The sequence below is a fragment of the Nelumbo lutea genome, chromosome 3 (assembly GCF_056320005.1).
Source record: "Nelumbo lutea isolate HS-2025 chromosome 3, American lotus-T2T, whole genome shotgun sequence".
Classification (NCBI taxonomy): domain Eukaryota; kingdom Viridiplantae; phylum Streptophyta; class Magnoliopsida; order Proteales; family Nelumbonaceae; genus Nelumbo; species Nelumbo lutea.
In genome coordinates, this window is record NC_142686.1 from 45,960,627 (window position 1) to 45,975,352 (window position 14,726).

The window sequence follows — 14,726 nt, forward strand, 5'->3', positions numbered from 1 at the left end:
TGGCGTTATCCACCTATGATAAGGAAATGTTAGCTATTGTCAAAGCCGTTAAGAAATGACGCCCATATCTGCTTGGAAAAACCTTCACAGTCCGCACCGACCAAAAAAGTCTTAAATATTTACTCGAGCAGAGGATAACCACACCGGCACAAATGCAGTGGCTGCCAAAGATACTGGGGTATGACTATGAGATCAAGTATAAGAAAGGAGCTGAGAATCAAGGGGCTGATTCCTTGTCGCGTATGGCTGAATTTCAATTTCTTTCCATCTCTATACCACATGCAGACTGATGGACAACACTACAGGAAGAGGTCAAACAAGACACCTTTTATGGAGAATTGATGAAGAAGCAACCCTCCCACAAGTTGCTTCAACGAGATGGAGTATGGTTCAAGAGGGACAGGATTTATTTGAGCCCCGCCTCCACCTTGATTTCAAAGGTGATGGCGGACTACCACTCATCCCCAGTAGGGGGACACTTTGGGTTTCATAAGACCCTCTCTCACATCAAGCACAACTTCCTTTGGCCTCACATGCGTCGGATGGTGAAGGAACTTTTGCAGCAATGTGACGTATGTCAGCGCTTCAAAACAAACTGCATGAGACCAACGGGATTGCTTCAGCCATTACCGATACCTACTCAAATGTGGATAGGCATCTCCATGGACTTTATCGAAGGATTGCCTCCTTCCAACGGGTATACGGTTATCATGGTAATTGTGGATTGGTTGACAAGATACGCCCACTTCATTCCCTTAAAACACCCATTCACTGCCACGACAGTCGCTAAGGCATTTGTTGCCAACTTTGTTCGCCTACACGGAGTTCCAACATCCATTGTTAGCGACCGTGACAAGGTATTCATCAGCTCATTTTGGCAGACACTTTTTCAGATGCATGGGACGAAATTGTGTATGAGCTCAAGTTACCACCCCCAAACCGATGGGCAAACCGAAGTTGTTAACCGAACGTTGGAGCAATATCTATGGTGCTTTGCAGGTGACCAGCCGCAAAAATAGTTAGAGTTGATTCCTTGGGCAGAATACAGCTACAACACCTCCACTCACTCTTCCACCAAAATGACACCCTTCGAAGCAGTCTACAGTATCCCACCCCCAAATCTGCTGACCTATGTACCAGGTACTGCTCGAGTTGGGGCAGTGGATGAATACTTGCGTGACCGGGATATCATCCTGCGCGAGTTACAACATAACCTCCAGGTAGCTCAGAACCGGATGAAATGTTAAGCGGACCAGCATCGACGTGAAGCCCCGTTCGTTGCAGGTGATTTCGTGTATGTGAAGCTGCAGCCTTACCGGCAGACATTGGTGGCATTTCGGCGTTCCATGAAGCTCACCCCACGTTACTTTGGGCCATACCCAATCGCTGAGAAGATCGGTCCAGTGGCCTATCAATTAGCCTTGCCCCCCGGCTCTCAAATCCACAATGTGTTTCATGTCAGTTTGCTACGGAAGCACTTGGGACCAATCACCCCAACTTCCACCCAACTTCCCCCAATCTCGGATACTTCGACCATCCTACCCCAACCAGAAGCAATCTTGGATCCTCGTATTATTCACAAAGGCAAATACCGTCCAAAATTCGAAATCTTGGTCAAATGGGTTGGGGCACCTGCCGAGGACGCAACCTGGGAAAATGAATGGCGCTTCACCAAATCATACCCCAATTTCCTTGTGGGCAAGAATCCTTCAGAGGGGGAGGAAATGATGCGTGCATGTGCATGCATGCACTAGGCGCACAACAGCCAAGGGCCCGGTCAAAGTTGATAGCAGCAGAAGACCCGGTCATATTAGCCTTAGTTGTAGATAAGCCTTAGCCATTTGGTTAGATAGATAAGTCTCATTTCTGTTAAAGTAAATAAGTCTCCATTCTGTTTTCTGTTTTAGTAGATAAGTGCTTTCTGTTTTTTTTTTTTTTGTTGATAAGCTCCTAAGATTATGGGGCGGCAGTTCCTATTTCTACTCCTAGTTTGTAGCACAATAAAGCTATAAATATAGCCTGAATGAATGAAATAAGGCATTGGCTTTCCCTACAACCGAACTCTCCCTCTCTCTTCTAAAATTTGATTACTGCCAGAAGAGCCCTTACATAAGCCAGCATGACTGACAAGGAGAAGAGTAAGAAGAGAAACATGAGAACATTTTAAGAAATCTTAGCTTACCAGAATTAATTAAATCAAATTAGCCAAAAGTAAGATTCTACCCGTAGGGTTGGGAATTGAGATTGCACTGGTGGAGATAAGGATTCCCTACCCCACCTCAACCCCAATCATATATTAACATTACAAGAAATTAGATTTTTAACTATCAAAATCTGCCTAAGGAAAGGTACTAATTAGGGGTGTAAGTCGAGTGGGTTAGGCTGGGTTTGTGGTTAACCCAAGCCCAACCCTAAGATTTGGTCTCGAACCCAAGCTTAGATCAAGTCGAGTGGGTTAGGCTGGGTTTGTAGTATTGCTTTCCATCTTGACTGTCATATAAAAGGTTCACTCCTTCAGTCTTCCACCGCTTATTTCTTGGAAATGGAGAAAACGATGAGTAAAGTATTTTATTTTCTTGAAACTCTATGGATTTTGCAAGCATTCCATTTCTAATTGGAGGGGGTTTTGCAGGCATTCCACATTAAGTATTTTTTTTCTGCTATCAATTTTGCATTTGTCTTGTCATTTTTGTCTTATGAGAATAGTCTGTCTATAGATGTTCTACCTATTGTTACTATTGGTGTTTTATTAGCACAAAGGAGAAACCCACATTATTGAATTCCAGATGATTTGAGAAGTAGATAAAATCCAAATAGAGGGTTAATATGAAAGGTTGCTTACGTTTCTGGAGATGATCTACTATCTTTTTTATCATTTTGAGTGCTGCATTCAAGGAAATATAATATTCCTCAGCCTTGTGGTGGCCCCCAAAATAAATAGGTACTAAAAGATGGAATAGTTATCAAAGCTACATCATCAGCCATCGTATCAGTAATGCCACTAGGTTGTTATCTTGAATTTATAGTTTGACATGATTGTGACTAAACATGTCATGTGGACAACAAATTGAACCACAACCTATCCCCACGACTATGAATGGCTGCAGCTTATAACACCTGAAACCCCCAACTACTTAATTTTCATGAAGTATTGGTTTCTAATTTAAATATGTCAAAGCTGCTCCTCCTAGATATGGGAAGGGGTTCTTTCTTGACCATCTGGTTTAGTTGGTCCTATGGATGTTATTTTTCGGTCAATGGTTCCTTAGGCCTTTATTGTGCATCTATGGGTGCTATTTTTCGCTTCTTAATGGATTAGGATATTGTCCTAAATGAATTCAAAGGTTAACGTGTAGAGATTTTGTTCGTAGGAAGTTCCATTTTTTCTCTTTATATCCCTTTTGAATAGAATCTAATTGTATCGCAAATTGTAATTCAGAAGAGATAAGACCAACAATTATTTTTAGAAGTTTATCAAAAAATTAGGAACACATATATTAAACATTTAAATATACATAGACAGGTAACTAATTTTACTCTATTTTAACTCATTGCTATTATATGTGCACTTAATACAACCAAGTTTACCAAGTATACATTAGAAGCATTAGAACAATTTCATATTACCCACAAATAATGGAAAATAAACTCAATAAGGTTTTTAAATAGGGTCTTACATAACAAAAAGAAATCATATTTTAGTAAGGGTTTTTTAAAACTAGAGACCCTAAATGAATATTAAGATAAGCAGAGGAATAAAAAATTGATTTGATTTGAATTCATGAATTTCATAAATCATAAGACTTGTAAAATGGATCATAATATTTAAAAACTAATTGTGAATAGCTTTTTTTTCAAATACAAAATTTGAATTGAAAGCCATGGTCTTCACAATTTGAAATATAAATCCTATCATAAATCATAAGATATTGACAACTAGGCCTCCAATAGAAATGGTTCACCACACCTTTGGACCCTGTTTGACAAATTTGATTGGCTTTTAACTTCTATTTTTCTTTCTTTTTTATAATTAATATAGCTTGTGGTGACATGGAAAAACCATTTCATAAGTTTTATTGCTAGCAACATCTTGTTCCAAAACAGGATTCTTGTATCACAATGTTTGTACATGTTGGTTATTCTGATCATGTTTTTGTGGTTGTATCTAGGATTGTATTAGTGTGAAACCTTCTTTGATGAGTTATGCTTATTCAGTGGTATTTGTTTTTTTTTTTTTTTTATGTTCTTTAGGCACTATTATTGATGGAAAACCAATAATTTCTTTACCACCAAAATCTATAGAACTGAAAAAATGTAGATTTTTAAAAAGAGGAGTGAGACTTTCAGTAGTAGCTTGGTCCAAATGGAAAACCAATGTTTGTACTCTAAAGTCCAAATCCAAGGAAATTTCCATTAGTATCTGCAAGAACCTAGTGGTTATGGACAACTTTCAGTAGTAGCTTGGTCAATTATTGGTCTTACTTGCTTCCGATAGGTAGTTGTTGTTAACCCATTAATAATCTCTCTAAATCTTTGAGAACATTATTTAAGTTACTCTTTTATGCAACTATTGCAGGGGTATAGGTTGTGTATTATTGGATTTTGAAGATCAAGCCAATAGGTATTTCCTGTCTCCTTACGGCTATAAATTTTATATACATAAGTTGTAAATTTTAAACAAGCTCATATAGAAAAATAATGAATGCAAATTAAGAGCAGCCCAAGCCAAGAAGCCAAATATTAGAACTGCACTAGGAGACATTTATTATTTTTCCTAATACAAATTTGAGAGATTACGACAAATTAGAAAGAGGAGCATCTTATAATTCTTTATGATCGACAAATTTAGATAGCTAATAGAGAAAAGGGTTCAATTCAAAAGAAGGAAAAGGATATGATGAGTTTCGATAAAGATGGTCGAAGCTGATGATGGAAGAGAAGTCTTCGAGGTTATATTTGACCACCCTTTTTCTTTGTTCTTTCTCTTGTGTGTTTTGTTCTCTGTCATTTTGATTTTCCTCTTTACCCCCTTTTTTGACTTGTTTTTATTTGAATTGCTCTCTATTGCTTTTCTTTATTTTTCATTTATTCTACAAAGAGAGACAAACAACATGGAAGCATCAGCCTCTCTCTCTCTCTCTCTCTCTCTCGCGCGCGCGCGTGCGCACGCTCTCGCTCTCTCGCTATATATATATATATATATAGGGAATTTGAAATATGTGGGTGGATACAATGGACTAAATTTCTGTGTTAATTGCATTATTTAAGATAGCAATTTGGAAATTGTAATATATTTTTTAACACATTTATGTATAAATGTAGTTTGGATGTAATTCAACAACAGTTCACAAATATTTATGAGAAACATTTATTCAATTGTGGTCATTTTACAATTAGCGACGATTGACTTGATTGTTGTGTATGAAACCTTAAGGTAACAAGTGCTTGATTGTTGTTAATTCAACAACAATTCATAAAAATTGTTGTCATAAATATTTATAAGAAACAATTGTTCAGTTATTGCTAATTTACAATTGGCAATAATTAACTTAATCGTTGTATAAGATGATTGTTAGACACAATTATTCAATTGTTGCAAATTTACAATTATCAATGGCTAACATAATTGTTAGGTACCATTAGGCAATAAGTAATCAGTCGTTGCTAAAAAAACTATATAGGCAACCGTTTTTATACATTGTTGCTAAAACAATTTATTTAGCAACGGTTGAAAACAGTTGTTGCAAAACACTAATTTTGCCAACGATTGACTTCACTATTGTAAAAAACATATTTAGCAACAATTGATTGTTGCAAAACACTTTTAACAACGGCTTCACTAGCTACGGCTCGTTCAGTTGTAAGTAAAACATTTGGCAACAGTTTTTTCTATATTAGAAACAATATTTGGACTATTGCTAAAGGTCAATTTTCTTGTAAAATAATATGGCTAACTTGCATTGATGGGGGGCGAACCAGCACTATTTATAGTTACAGACATTGAGTTATAGTAGGATTACACATGATGAGAATTACAAGAGATAGAGCTTATTTGGGTTAGTTGTTATTTATCTAGGATAGATCTTATCTTACGATAAGATTAGGACTATCCTAGGTTGTTTAGGATAATTCTTATCTTGGGTAGGAGTAAGATTATCCTAGTTAGTTATATACAAGAGCCCATAGAATTTGGTTCTAGTAAATGGGCTTGGAGGCTACATAGGTGTGCATGGGCCATGCATGGGCCCATGGATGACATCTACGTTATCATCCCCCCGCAAGCTGAACGGGGTAACGAGAAGCTTGTCCTGAAGAGAAGTAAAACGGGTTGTGGAAAGTGGCTTAGTGAAGATGTCGGTGATCTGCTCTGCTGTGGGAATATACCAAATCTAAAGCTGCTTCTTGGTGACAAGATCTCGCAGGAAATGGTAGTCAACCTCTACATGCTTTGTGCGAGCATGGAAAACAGGGTTGAAGACCAAGTGGGTAGCACCCATATTATCACACCATATAATAGGGGAGGGGCTAGAAAGCCAATGTCTCGTAGCAGAGACTAAATCCATAACAACTTTGTGAGTGTGTTGGCAAGAGACCTGAATTCGGATTCGATGATGGAGCAAGCAATAGTGGGTTGTTTCTTGGAGCTCCAGGAGATCAGGTTGGAGCCAAGGTAAACAACATACCCTCCTATAGACCGTTGATCATCCGGACAACTAGCCCAATCGGCGCCTGTGTATGTCGTCAACTGCCAAGATGAGGACTCTCAAAAAAGGAGACTGTGAGTGAGAGTTCCTTTGAGATACAGAAGGATTCGTTTGACAACTGTCCAATACTCATCAGTGGGAGAGTGAAGGAACTAGTAGACTTTGTTGACTACGAAGGAGATATCTGGACGTGTGATGGTGACATACTATAATGCTCCAACAATACTGCAATACTTCGTGGGATTAGGTAATGGATCACCTGAGTCTTTGGACAGATGACTAGAAGTAGACATGGGTGAACTCGCAGGTTTGGCCCCTTCGAGATTGGTCCTATGAAGTAAATCCAGATGTAACGCTGTTGTGAGAGAACCAAACTGCCTGATTTGCAACTTACTTCAACTCCCAAAAAAATAGTGTAAGGACCCTAAGTCCTTCAATGGAAAAACTGTAGAGAGTGATTTGAGAAAGTTACTAATGGCGGAAGTAGAGGTGCTAGTCAAAATGATGCCATCCACATATACCAACAGAAGGAGAGTGGATTTGTTGGAGGAGAAAATAAAAAGAGATGGATCAGCAGCCGAGTTGCGAAATCCCATATATTTGATGATAGAACTCAAACGTGAATACCAGGTTCGTGGTGCTTATTTGAGGCCATAGAGAGCCTTTTTTTCAATTTGCAGACATAAGTGGGACACATGGGATCAATGAAGCCCTTTGGTTGATAAACATAAATGTTTTCGTCCATGATGCCATGAAGGAAGGCATTGTCAATATCTAATTGATGAACAGGTCAGTTCTACACAAGAGCAATAGAGAGGATTGTCCGTATAGTCACTGGTTTTACAACCGAACTGAAGGTATCAAAGTAATCAAGGGCCGATACCTGACTGAAACCCTAAGCGACCAACCTGCCTTTATAACGGTTAATGGTTCCATCAGCCTTCTTTTTTATTTTATAGATCCACTTAGTTCCGACAATATTCATGGAAGGATCATACAGAACTAAGTGCCATGTGTCATTTTTAACGAGGGAATGATATTCTTTTTGCATGGCCTCTTGCCATTTTGGTGATTTGATAGCTTGAGTAAAGTGTTTAGGTTCTTGTTCTTGGAGGAGAGAGACAAGAGCAGAAGGGATTAGGTACCTTGTCACAAGTTGAGACCAGGGGAGGGTCCCGCTCATTAACTAGGCTTGCATGGAGTGAGTGCAAATTGGTTACGAAATTGGTGCTATAGACTCTAGTAAGTCTTGAATGCTTCAATACCTCTGTGGCCGAGCAGATGAAGATTGCTCCAATGGTCCTGAAACTGGAGAGGTGGTTGCTGAAGTAGAACTGAATTCAGGAACAAAAGGAGATTGAGAGGCAGTCGATACAGCTGAAGTTGTAGTTTGTAGCAGAGCCGGTATTGAAATAAAAGTTCCTATAGGAGCAGGAGTTGGGCTTGGTTCTGTTTTAACAATTCCTGGAAGTGAATCTTCATCAAATACAACATGGCGGGCAATGAAAACACACCCTGATGGAGCATGGAGACATCGGTACCCTTTGTGAGAGGTACCATATCCAATAAAAATACATGGAAGGGACCGAAAATGAAACTTATTTTTGTTGTAGGGCTGCAGAAAAGGATAGCAAGCACACCCAAAGCATCGTAGTAGAGAATAATCAGGTGAAGTCTGAAAGAGTTTCTCATGAGGAGACATACCATGCAATACCCCTGTTGGCAATCAATTTATCAAGAAAACTGTAGTTTCTACTTCATTAGCCCAGAAGGAGAAGGGGAGCTTGGAGGAGTTTAGTAAAGACAAGGAAGATTCGACCACATGTCTATGCTTTTGTTCTGCTGATCCGTTCTGTTCGTGTGTATGAGGGCACACCAAATGATGTGTTATTCCTTGTGAGTCCAAGTATCGGGAGAGAGAGCGATACTCTCCACCCCAATCTAATTGAAATACCTTGATTTTGCTATTGAACAAAACTTCTACATGTCTTAAATTTAATAAAAACATCAGATACATCTTATTTTTAAGCAATAGGATACAACCAAGAAAATTTTGAAAAATCATCTAGAAATAGGACATAATAAGAAAATCCATTATTCGACTTAACGAGAGCTACGAGAGCAGGTCCCCATACATCTGAAAAAATTAAATATAATGGATGCTTAGATTGAGAACTAGACGATTTCAAGGGCATTCTATGACTCTTGCCCATTTGATAGGACTCACAAACAGACTCATTAACACTAGAATGAATAAATGAAAATCAAACATTGAAACAACTTGCCGTACATTACGCATAGCTGCATGACCAAGACGAAGATGCCAACCATGAAGAGAGGTGTGTTCTCCAAGAAGAGTTTCAGGAGATATTGTGGCTGACCCAGGAAAGCTATATAGACCGTCTCGACTGACTCCTCGAAGTAGGATTCTCCCCGTATAGTCCTTTACATAGAAACAGTCGCGGTGAAATTCAAAAAATAAATTATTATCTTTGGTAAATCGACTGACAGATAATAGATTCTTGCAAATGGAGGGAACATGACAAATATCTCTCAAAGAGAAAGCATGTTGATTAAAAATCATAGAATAAGATCTTGTATGATGAATATTCAAACCTTAACCATTGTCGACCTTTACTTGATCTGGTCTAGTATACTCAGTGCGACTTTGCAGATTGTCTAGATCTGGAGTCATATGATGAGTAGCTCCAGAATTTGGATACCAGTTGGGATCAAAATTATTCTCATACTGGTTATGAAGGGTATTTACCCCTCCATGAAACGCAGAAGGATCATTGCAGGTGTTATTAGAAAATCCAAAAGCATATTTCACCTTTCTACACTATAGGGCATTATATCCAAATTTATTACAAATCTGACAAGTAATATTATTTTTACCTCCACGTCCTCCAGAAAATTGTTGTGTCTGATTTTGGAATGATTGATGATTATATTGTGGGGAGCCACAATCACGCCCCTTACCTCTGTTGTTGTTGAAATTTGGTTTAAACTGTTGTGGGGGCTTCTGAAAATTATTTTTCTTAGGAGGGACGCCTACAATATCAGCTTTCATGGTTTAGAAGTGCTCCCATAATATCAGCAATACCAAGATCTATTGTATCTAGCCGATTTGTTAGTGTTGTAACCACTAACTCATATTCACTCCCTAGGCCAGATAAAATGTAAAATACCAATTCGGATTTGGGAATTGGTTCAGATACTATAGACAGACTATCAGCAATAGACTTTGCACTTTGTATATATGCAGAAATAGAGAAAGAACATTTTTTAAGATTTTGCAGTTGTCTCCGCAACTATAGTACCTTGGACCGGGAGTGGGTGGAATAACTGTGAGCAAGGGAAGTCCTTACCTCTGATGATGTCGACAAACCTACCACTTGCGCCATAACTCCTTCAATGAGAGAGGAAATCAGCCAACTCAACATAAGCTAGTCAATATCAGTCCATTTTTCAAATTCAGGGTTCATTATCATCCTTGTACCATCTGGATTGAGTATAACTTCAAGCGGTGGTTTCTTCTTCCCTTCTACAAGCTCCAACAGGTGGTGGTGTCGAAGGATGGGAAGGAATTGGGCATGCCACAATAGATAATTGTCACTTCCAAGTTTGATAGGAAGATAATGAGTCACATTCTGGATTGAAGGGAGTGCACTACTTGTGGATGAGCTATTGTTGGAGGTTGTTGGGCTGCTACCATGTATGCCTGTCTCTGTCGACATGGCTCTGATACCAAGTTAAAATAGACAAAGAAAATAAAATAATAACAACAATAAATCAAAGAGAAAACAAGCTCAAGGAATAATATGGCTAACCTGCATTGATGGGGGGTGAACCAGCCCTATTTATAGTTACAGAGATTGAGTTATAGTAGGATTACACAGGATGAGAATTACAAGAGATAGAGCTTATCTAGGTTAGTTGTGATTTATCTAGGATAGATCTTATCTTAGGATAGGATTAGGATTATCCTAGGTTGTTTAGGATAATTCTTATCTTGGGTAGGAATAAGATTATCCTAGTTAGTTATATACAAGAGCCCATAGAATTTGGTTCTGGTAAATGGGCTTGGAGGCTACATAGGTATGCATGTGCCCATGGACGATGTCTACGTTATCACTAAAGAAGGGTTTTGTTATCAAATCATTCATCTTGCTCTGTTTTCTCTATCTCAGTTGAAATTTGGAATCACAGAACTTTGGAAGAGAGAACACTTAAGCTGCGAGAGTAGATTATGGCTATATGAGATGTTTTTCAATTTAAAGGACCCAATTTTGAAAAGAATTTCCTTCCTAGAAGTGAAATCTATATACATGACTTACAATGATGCATTTATACAGAAGAATGATTTAGAAACCTGCATATAGAAAATTTTGGGGCTAAAAATATACAACACACTATGTGCTTTATGATTTGGAAACCCATGTACAAAAAAAAAAAAAAGAAAAGAAAACTCATGAGAATGAGCCCTCATTCCCATTAGCTTCCTTGACTGGTAATGGTGGATGGTTGGCTACAGGAACCTCATATGGATAATCAATATCATCCTGTTCCCCACCATAAGTATCTTGCATCACCTTGGAGTTGTCAATGTCAGGCGGCCAGGCCAATGAATGGTGAACATTAATTAATTTTGTGCCGAAAACAACATTCCATTAGCACAAACAGCTGCTGGTTTGAAGATTTTTCATTTAACAGGTCCATACCAGTCAAGTAGGGCAATAAATAGGAGAAACATAACTGAACACAAAATTACAGATTCATGGGAGATTGAAAGAGGAGGAAGAAATCGGCAAAAAAAGTTGTACAGGGAGAAAAGGCAAGGGTTGTGTTCCGCTTGGGTTTGGATGAAAGATTGAAAGAGTTGCCGCTTTCCTCCTCTTTAGACGATAGAATTCAGGGATAGTATAGAGGATAAAAGAGGTTGATGAGAAAGGTAAAGAGGATAAGAGGTCGGCAAGGGTATTTTAGTAAAAATGTATGCAAACTAATTTGCAAAAGGGTAAAATGGGAATTTGGAACATAATTGATGCACCGGTCTGATGTTTTCCATCTGGGTCATTGCTGGAAGGGAGGTTTTTGCCGAATTCTTTTAAAATTCAGGAAAGGTTTTTGTTAAAGTGAAACTATAAGGGAGGTTTTTATGATTATAAGAAACGTTAAGGGAGGTTTTTGTATTTTCCCTAATATTAATTTAATGAATAAATTATAATTAATTCAGTTAGAAAATATTTTTCCTTTTTATGTTAAAAATATAGTTAATATAAGATGAGAATTAATTAATGTCATATTCTTTTTCTTATTTAAAGAAATCGTCTAAAACTCACCGACTTTTTAGCATTTTTCCTAAACTCACCCTAACTCTTCAAAACGTCCAAGGAACCCCAGGTCAGTAACTTCACGCTAAACATACTAGTTAGTAAATTTTTATTTTGCCCTTTATTATATTCAATCCATTTTTTAATATGTCACAAATATCCCTGTTATTATTCGACTCAAAACCCATTCTTTTAGTTTACTTGGAATACTTCCAAGCAGCACAATCAAATCATCTCTCAATGAGGAGAAATCTTATATATAAGGAAGTTAGGTGCTTTAGGGAATTTTAGTCATAAAAATATGTTTGAAAAGGTGGACTCGCCATTCAGGGGCAGTTTGGTCATGAACACTAACGTGCTCTAATGGATGTTGAGTTTTGGAAAACAAAAACGCACTGATAAGGGGTTAATTTCTTGGATGTTATGAAAAGTTATGGTGAACCTAAGAGAAATGCTGAAAATTCATGGTGAGTTATAGGCAATTTCCCTCAACTTAACTGTGAAGATGGTGCATTTTTTTTTCCTTCCTATATGTAACCGTATCTCTTGTTAATGGAAAAAGCAATCAGGTCCTTACCAAACATTGTGAATCTTTTCAGCTGCTGTATATTGTTATGCAGTTCAACTTTCATTTCTCCTAGTTCTAATGATTTAGACAGAATTTCTTAATCATACTTGCTTTTAATACATTTCCAAGATGAGAATGTAATGGTGCAAAAAAAAAAAGTGCAGATAGCAAGGTTTTTGCTAGAGAAAACAGCCATCAAAGTGAACTTATTTAACATCAACTCCTTCACGGCTTTGGATGTTCTAACAAATGGACCTAGAGACTTGATGGACATGGACATCGAAGAGGCTATTCGAGGTGCCGGAGCTTTAAGATTCAGGGATATACCTCCAACAGCCCATCATCACACCACATCAACATGTCCCATAGTACAGATCCCTCTAGCTGCACAACATGACGATCAAGTAATCCATGAAAGACAACAGGATTTCAAATTGTGGAAAAAACCTCGGAACCACGAAGACTGGGTGAAGAAGAAGCGAGACATATTAATGGTGGTTGCATCGCTTATTGCAACCATGGCCTTTCAAGCAGGAATTAATCCTCCGGGTGGAGTTTGGCAAGAAAATAATGATGCTTACTCACACTTGCAGGCACCTCTGTGATGGCTGATATGTATTCAGACGTATTCCATGAATTCATCAACTTTAACACAGCGGGATTAATAGCCTCTCTAAGCATAAATTTACTGCGGATAAGTGGATTACCAATGAGACACAGGATTTTTGTGTGGATTCTGATGGTGACCATGTGGATCGCCAACACAGCAAAGGCTTTAACCTACATTAAGTCGTTAGATGCCTTGGCACCAGAATCTGAATATGATAGTATTTTTCGTAAGTTGAAGATTGTGATCATTGTGTGGTTGAGACTCATGGGCCTTCTTCTCCTGGTCCACACCGTTCGCCTGCCCAAAAGAGGGCTGAAAATTTTGATAAAACTGCTTCGGAGGAGAAGAAATCAGGGAATCAACATTTAACATTCACCATGCTATCAGGCATATATATGAGGGGAAGAAAAAGAAACTATGGAAGCATGTTTATGCATTTGTTTCTCCCTCTCAAGTTTGAACGTATGCATTTGGATATGTGACTCTTTGATTTTCCCTCCAGCCCTTCTTTTTTCTTGTCTGTGTGTACATCTTACATGTGTTTGTTTGTTTGTTGAATGAAACATCTTGCACTAGTACTGTGTTATAATATGGAAACCCTTCGTAATATTTTGCAGTTCAAAGCTCTTTGTTTTGACTCCCAACCTGCTGTCGATGAGCAAAAATAAACAAGTCAGTTGCAAGTATCAGTACAAATTACTGCCATGTTTTGCTTCTGATAGGGTTTTATAGACATCGACACTTCTCGTCTTTTTTCCAAAGAAAAGAAGCAGCTTCATTCATTAAAAATTGAACATGAACTGTAGCTTATAGCCACTTTACACATTTACAAGCTAAAATAAGCAAGAATGTGAGTAACTTGGTTCTGCGTTCTATTAACATGACAAAAAAAATAGTAGATTGGAAATACTTGATTAGACTGTTGATGTGAAGCCAATGAAGTTCTATCTATCCATGTCATAGTATTGTTCCTGTTATTCAAAAGGTTTATAAGTTTTTGAGAGTAGAGATCTTGGTAAGGTTAGCATTGGAACCTGCTTCCTAAGGCACTTACTAAGGCTCTGAATTCTGCATCATATATAGTTGTCTTCTGCCCAACATGGCTTGCCTTTTACAATGGTTAAATTGGTGGAAGTGCATTGGAGGATGAAGGCTATCGAGTTTTGCAGAACCTATAAAAGGGGTCATAAGAACCATCAATGTGGATTAAGACATGATCTGGTGTGTTTTCTACAATTGGGTTTGGCCATGTAAGATCCTGAGTAGAGCTGCCTTCACTAATAACACAAGTTGAAGCTTTGTAAATGACTTCCAGTGGTGACAGTTTTGAGTTTTCAAAAACCATTTCATTCCTTGCTTCCCAAATTAGATATAAGAGAACACAGAACTTGCTGAAAAAGCAGGAGATCTCTTGTTTGCCATAAAAGAGCCTATCCAACTGAAGAAAAGGTTAACAACTCATGTGAAAGAGCATGTAAAAAATAGGTGTTGAAAAGTCTCCCTCTATG